Raw genomic sequence first — 7,645 nt, 5'->3', positions numbered from 1 at the left:
GTATTTTCAGGTTGTTCTGACAGCTTGCTTGGCTTGTCTTCAGTCTCCTTGTCATTTGTAGTGACCATATTGCAATCCTCCCATATTACTTTCTTCGTTTCACCTCTCGGATTCTTCTCCGTGTCACTTGGGAAGCTATTAGTGGGTCTGGGAATCTTCTCAGACAAATATCCCACTTGGAATTCCAGCTTCTTGATTGCTTCCCCCCGATTCTTCATACTGGCTCTCACCTCCTCTTTGAACACCTTATTGTCTTGAATGTCTTTGCATATGCTTTCAAGTAAGGTTTCAATCTTAGAGATTTTGTCATCAAATGATGGTATGTTGGGGGTAGAGGTAGAAGGGTGAGATGTATTGATGTGGTTTTGTGGGTATGTCCTCTGTGTGAATTGTTGGGGAGCTGTGTTGTTTTTGGAGTTGTGACATCTCTGATCTTAGCCTTGGTCTTGTTGATTACCCCACCCAAAGTTTGGGTGATTCCTCCATCCAGGGTTGTAGGTCTTGGAGTATGGATCATGGTTGTATCTAGGTGAATTCCCAATGTAGTTGGCTTACTCCTGAGTGCCTTCTTCCTCTTCACTTGCTTCCTCTTGAGTTGAAGTGGTGATTGCTGCCACTTGACTTCTCTCCATCTTCTTGGTGAGGTCAGCTAGCTGCTTGGTGATGAGCTTGTTTTGAGCCAGCAGAGCATCTACATTGTTCAACTCCATTACCCCTTTAGTGTTCCCTCTTTCGGAAGCATAGAAGTAGTCATTCTCAGCTACAGTTTCAATGACATCTATGGCTTCCTCAATGGTCTTCTTCTTGTTCAAAGAACCTCTGGATGAATGGTCTACGGCCTTCTTAGATTCATATGACAGTCCTTCATAGAAGATGTGCAGCTGCACCCATTCATTGAACATATCAGATGGACATCTCCTCGTTAGGTCTTTAAACCTCTCCCATGCTTCATATAGAGTCTCACCATCTTGTTGCCTGAAAGTTTGGACCTCAGCTCTCAGCCGATTGACTCGTTTAGGGGGGTAAAATCTTGCTAAGAACTTGTTCATAACATCATCCCAAGTTGTCAAGCTCTCCTTTGGAAAAGACTCCAACCACTTGGTTGCCTTGTCTCTGAGAGAGAATGGGAACAACAACAGTCTATAGACGTCTGGTTGAATGCCATTGGACTTCACTGTGTCACATATTCTCAGGAATGTGTTTAAGTGTTGGTTGGGGTCTTCTTGGACACCTCCTCCGAACGAGCAATTGTTCTGAACGAGGGTGATGAGCTGTGGCTTTAGTTCAAAGTTGTTGGCATGGATGGTTGGTTTTTGGATGCTACTTCCGCAATTCCCTGGGTTTGGGTTGATGTAAGAGCCCAAGACTCTTCTCTCTTCCCCACCAGGATTTGCTCTACCTTCTCCACCATGGTTGTGCACCTCTTCCTCATGATGGTCCTCCATGGTTGTTTCAAAGTATTCTTCAAAGTGTTCCTCTTCTTCTTCAGCACCCACTACACGTTTTTCCTTTGCCTCCCTTCTTAATCTTAAGAAGGTTCTCTCAGGTTCAGAATCAAAGGAAGTTGAAGTTCCGCTTCTTCTCCCTGTCATACAACCAACAGAGTACAAGCAAGAAAAGCAATGCAGAAAGTATCTTGTTAGAATAACTTGTTAGTGTCAGTGATGCAATATATCAAACAGTTAGTGGGTTAGTGAATTGAATTGTAAATAGCAAAGAAAAACTCAGAAACAGGGGAGGGGAAGAATTAAACTAAGACGGAAAGCAAATTAACCAAATAGAAAATTAAATCAAACAAAATACAAATGCTCAATCTAGTAATCCTCTAATGTAATCATTGTCGATGCACAATCAATCCCCGGCAACGGCGCCATAAACTTGATCGGGGTAAAACTTGTCTCTCAACAAATTCCCATTCGGCAAGTGTACCGAATTTGTCGTCAAGTAAAAACTCACAATAGAGTGAGGTCGAATCCCACAGGGATTGATTGATCAAGCAACTTTAATTAGAGGAAGGGTCTAGTTGAGCGAATCCATGAATAGAGTAGATAATTGCAGAAATTAAAATGGCAGGAAAGTAAATGACTGAAAGTAAATAGCAGAATTGTAAATGGGAATGGGGGAATTGCTCATAAGAGTAAATTACAGAAATTAAAGAGAATAGGTAAGATCAAAAATGGGGAGTTCATTGGGCTTAGGAGATTTTGCATTCTCCAGATCAATTTAATTTTCATCTCTTCCTCAATCAATGCACTCATTGATCTCCTTGGCAATCTTAAGTGATTGAATCATAATTTCTTGCAATTCAATCTCTCAAATCTTGATCAATAGCCAATTCCTTGGTCAATTGCTTATGGGAAGAGATGAAGTGTGGTCACTGATTATACCACATGCACTTCCCAAATCAAATGCTTAGAGGGTTATAGCCACATACCCATCCACACTCAATTTGGTCCAGCATGAGAAAGCATTTCTAGCTAATCTCTTCATTTCTCTTTCAAGGATCCGAAGAGATCCATGTTTGAATAGCTTATTTTCCAAGATCACTATCCAATTGGATGAAGATCGAAAGCTTTCAAGTAAAACAAAAAGGAAAGATAGAAGAAGAATAAGAAAATTAGTATTGATCCATCAAATTACAACAGAGCTCCCTAACCCAATGAAAGGGGTTTAGTTGTTCATAGCTCTAGAAATCAAAATCAAAGATGGAGAATACATGATAAAGCTAGAAGTGCAAAGAAAGTAAATACAAAGAGTAGTTCTCTTTCCTAGCTCCTCCCAAAAGCCCCTCCTATCTATTTCAAAACTACTCTATATATACTACTCTTCTCAGCTTCTAGTTAGCTCTTCAAGTCTTGGGCCTCTGGATCTTTGAGCTTGAAGCAGTTCCTGGGCCTCTGGATCTTTGAGTTTGAAGCAGTTCCTTTCTTCATTTGGGCTTGGCTTACTTGCAGAGAGAAAGTGTGAAGTGGGCAGAGACTTTAGCTCAAGTCGTTAGGGGTTTTTAACATTTAGTGAAAATACAAGTTCGAGAACGTTAGTGACACTTAACATTGTCACTAACGCTGCCATGCACCCCTTTGCCTCATGTTAAAGCCCACCTTAACTGGGTTAACGTGGCTTTTAACGTTGCCTTGTTAGCCTTCGAGAACGTTAGTGACACTCAACATTGTCACTAACGTTCAAGTGTGCTCCTTCTTGCTTCACGTTAAAGCTCACGTTAACTAGGTTAACGTGGCTTCTAACGTGGCTTTTACCAACCTTCGAGAATGTCAGTGACACTCACAATTGTCACTAACGTTCAAGTGTGCCCCTAGGTCTCACGTTAGAGTCCACGTTAACTAGGTTAACGTGGCTTCTAACGTGGCCATTCTTAGCCATCCCAACGTTAGTGACAATTTTGAGTGTCACTAACGTTGGCTCATTCTTCATTCCTCATCGTTAGCTTCCACGTTAACCAAGTTAACGTGGCTCTTGGGGGTTGTGTGGTTGCTCCAACGTTAGTGACAATGTTGAATGTCACTAACGTTGTCGACAACTCTCCATCTCTTACGTTAGCTCCCACGTTAACCAAGTTAACGTGGGAGTTAACGTGGCTCTTTGCACCTTAGGCCAACGTTAGTGACAATGTTGAGTGTCACTAACATTGGCTTCTCTTCCCTCTTTAACGTTAGAGGCCACGTTAACTAGGTTAACGTGGCTTCTAACGTGGCCATTTGTGAGCAATTGCCAACGTTAGTGACAATGTTGAGTGTCACTAACGTTTGCTCAACTTCTCTTCTCCACGTTAGAGTTCACGTTAACTTAGTTAACGTGACTCTTTAACGTGGGCATTGATGGCTTTTGAGAGTGTTTTTGGCAATCACTTTTCTCCTTAACTTTGCATGTTACCTCCCATTCCTTGCTTCCTTTAGTCCTGAAATCAAGCAATAGAGTGCATCAAAGTTCTAGTCCAAGTCATGGGTAATGCAATATACAATTTTGTCATTAAAATCATGCAAAATCCTCATGAAATAATGTAAAATGCACAATGTATGCTTGAATCAAGGTCTGAGTGAATATCTGCCCAAAACTAACTTATTTCCTAAGAAAATGCATGAAATTACCTAAAAACAGTAAAGAAAAGGTCAGTGAAACTGGCCAAAATGCCCTGGCATCACGACCTCCCCACACTTAAAAGTTTGCACCGTCCTCGGTGCATTCAAAGATGAGCGAGGGGGTACGGCGACTCTCCGGATTGCTACCTTCAGTTGGTAGGTCAACCGGTGCTGCACCATCTTTCTTTCACTTCTGCTATTGCTCGTGGTGCATCCATCATGAAAAAAAATATAACACCATAAGATGAGAAGATATAAAAGCAAGGAAGCATAATTGTTGGAATGAGGTAAATCACTAGGAATGAGTGAGTGAATTAGTGTGACATTAAGAAATATTAGGTATGTGAATTCTAAATTAGGCGCCTTTTAGAACACACATTAGCATAAAAGCTATGTCACTAAAGAAGCATGCACTTTACTCATCCTAGTGTGCTTGAGATGCTTTAAGTGAACTTGTTAGGTAAAACAAGTGTTGAAGAAGCATGAAAGCATTAAAGTCAAACACATATGGATGCATAAAATCATAACACAAGGCATTAAGGTAAATGCATGACATCATCCATCAGGAGATTGCCTAATCAAGGAGAGAGTTCAAATCATATGGTGGCCAAATCATGCAATTCAAAAAGATTAAACATGCTTGTAGGCATTTCTCATCACTTGGAATTCTTAAAAGGTAAGCATGAAAAACTCAAAATCAAGTAGCAAAATATAACCTCAACAATAGAATCCAACAATGAATATCAAAAAAACATTCATGATAAAATAGAATGTAGTTACTGGTAAGCAGCAATGTATAGTAAACAAAGTCAATAATTCAACACTTATAATGAAAAGAAAGAAAATAAAATGAAAACTGAACTAAAACTAACTAATTAACTAACTAAAGTAAATGGTTATCAATGGTGTTTAGAAGTGTTGGATGAGGTGTAGAAGAAGGGAAGATGAAAGGAGGAGGAAAGAAATGGAAAGAGGAGAAGAAAAGAAATGTAGTGAAGTAGGGGCATCCGCGCGTACGCACGCATGGCACGCACGGGGGAGGGGGTGTTGCAATGGATGCGACGCATAAGTGTACAAGGCGCGTCCGTGTTGATGGCTTATTCCGAGAGTGGCGCGTACGCGGCAGGTGTGCGTACGCGCGAGTGGGTTTTGTGCCAAAGGCACAACATTGGTGCAGGATGGGCATAACTCTCTGGAAAATGTACCAGGAGTGAAGATGGCATTATCGGCGCGTGCGCGCACGGTGAGCTTGCGCGTCGATCTGCAAGTTGACAAAAGGGTGCGTACGCGCCAAGTGCGCGTGCGCATGAATTGGTTTGTGCCTTAGGCCCAATTTTTGCACAGTGCAGGCCTAACTCTTAGTTTTTGTATGGAAGGTGGAACTTCTCAATCCACGCGTACGCGTGCATGGCGCGTCCGCGTGGGTAGGCAAAAATGCTTGATGCACGCGTACGCGTACAGTGCGCGTACACGTGGATAGTGCTCTGTTTTTCAAAATTTTTCGATGTTTTTGCACCAATCCAAGCATTCCAAACCTCCAAACAGCTACCAAAACACGCTAAAACCTTATTTAGCATATTATACTATCAAATATACTCAACTAACTAATCAAAACATGAAATTAAACTAATTCTACCAATATGTACAAAAGAGAAAATGAAAAGAATTTACCATGGTGGGGTGTCTCCCACCTAGCACTTTTGTTTATTGTCCTTAAGTTGGACTTATGGGGAGCTCCTCATCAAGGTGGCTCGTGCTTGAATTCATCTTGGAACTCCTACCAATGCTTGGTTCTCCACTGTGCCCCAAGAGTTCTTATTTGTTGCACCAAGTGTTGATGGAGTTCTTCACAAGATTGGGGCTCCCAAAGTTGATCCTCTTCTTGTAATCCGGGATCCCACACTTTGTTTTCACACCCGTCTTGAAGTTGATCATCATTATTAGTCCATCCGGGTGGTAGGCATGTTGAATTCTTAATATAGTGGCCAACAATCCTCCTAGACCCATCTAATTGAGCACTAATCCAACCTTTATATCTTATGTTTGAAGAATCAACCATAATGAGCCTTGATTTGCAACACCAACCACAAAACATTTTTCTTTTACGCTTCATCCCATAAAGCCCTCTAAGTTGACCATCCGTTTCAAGCAAGCCATACTCAAGTGGGACAATAAAGCTAATAGAAATGAGTTTTACCCACTCGAGTGAAGGAGTAGATGGCAACCTAGGCAAAGATGATTCTAAGGTTCTTGACAAAGCGTATTCCGCTCCCATCCTTCTATTTCTAAGGGTTTCCACCTCTTCACAAGATCTCTTAATCTCAATCCTTTGTTCAACAATTTTATCTAAGCCTTTTCCCTTACTAAATTCATAAATGGGAGGGTGAGAGAAATTTACCTCCACATTACTTTCTATCTCATCGGGAGAAGCTTCTTCAAGTTCAAAGGATCTACCACCACTAGAATTTGATGCTTGCTCTTCATTGCCATGGGAGTTCAGTTTTTGTTCTATCACATCCAAGTCTTCATATGGAATATGCCTTGGAGGTTGTGCATATCCCTCCTCAACATCAATTTCAATCTTTTTGGAAGGGTCTTCTTCAACTCTAGGTTCCCATGGAGGTTCCGCATCAACTAAGTCTTCAACCATTTCTTCCTTTTCTTTGATAATTCTAGCTTCCTCCAATTGTTCCAACACAAAGCAACTTCCCTCATTTCCCACCAGAGTTTCCAATCTCTCCTTCATGCTATGTTCTTCATTAGATTCTCCACATGTAGCCATGGGAGGTCCTTAAGTGTTCAAGCATTGGGAGGCTAATTGACTTGTTACCGCATCCAAGGTGGCCATGAAATTTTGCACATCCATTTTCATCTCTTCTTGCCCTTGAACAAGAACACAAAGGGTTTCATCCATTAGAGATTGGGGTAGGTGGAAGGGTTCATCATTTTGGGAGAAAGGTTCATTGATGACAAGTCATCTTAGCCTAGTTTCACTAGTCTTTTTCTTTGTTTTCATTAGGTTTTATGCACTTTCTTGCATTCTAAGTAAGTAATTTAGAATGGAAATGCATGACTTCTTTGAATCAAACAACGACCATCTAATTGATGCTAAATCATGAGGTTTAGGCTAAATTTAATTGATTTTTAATGATTTATAAACCTTGTGAATTTGGTGATACTTTGATTGGTTGTTTTGATTAATTGTAGGTGAAGAAAAGAAGAAAGCGTGGCCTAAGAAGCGTGGCCCAAGGAAGAAAAAGTGTGGCCAAGGAAGGAAGAAGTGTGGCACAACAATGAAGGAAAACCATGAAGCTCTCTCCAAGAGCACCATGCTCACCAAGGGAGCGCTACATTCTCCCTCAAGGGACCAACGCACAATGCTCTGCTCATTTTGTGAGCTGAGCACAATATGAAGCCAAGAAACAAGAAAAAGAAAAACAATGCTCAGCTCACCAAGTGAGCATTATCGGGCTCTCACAAGAAATAAATCAAAGAAAATAAGTTGCCAATGCTTGTTCCAAGGATTGAACCCATGACCAAAGGGGGTT

Source organism: Arachis duranensis, chromosome 9, assembly GCF_000817695.3.
Source record: "Arachis duranensis cultivar V14167 chromosome 9, aradu.V14167.gnm2.J7QH, whole genome shotgun sequence".
NCBI classification, from domain to species: domain Eukaryota; kingdom Viridiplantae; phylum Streptophyta; class Magnoliopsida; order Fabales; family Fabaceae; genus Arachis; species Arachis duranensis.
This window is presented reverse-complemented; position numbering follows the sequence as displayed.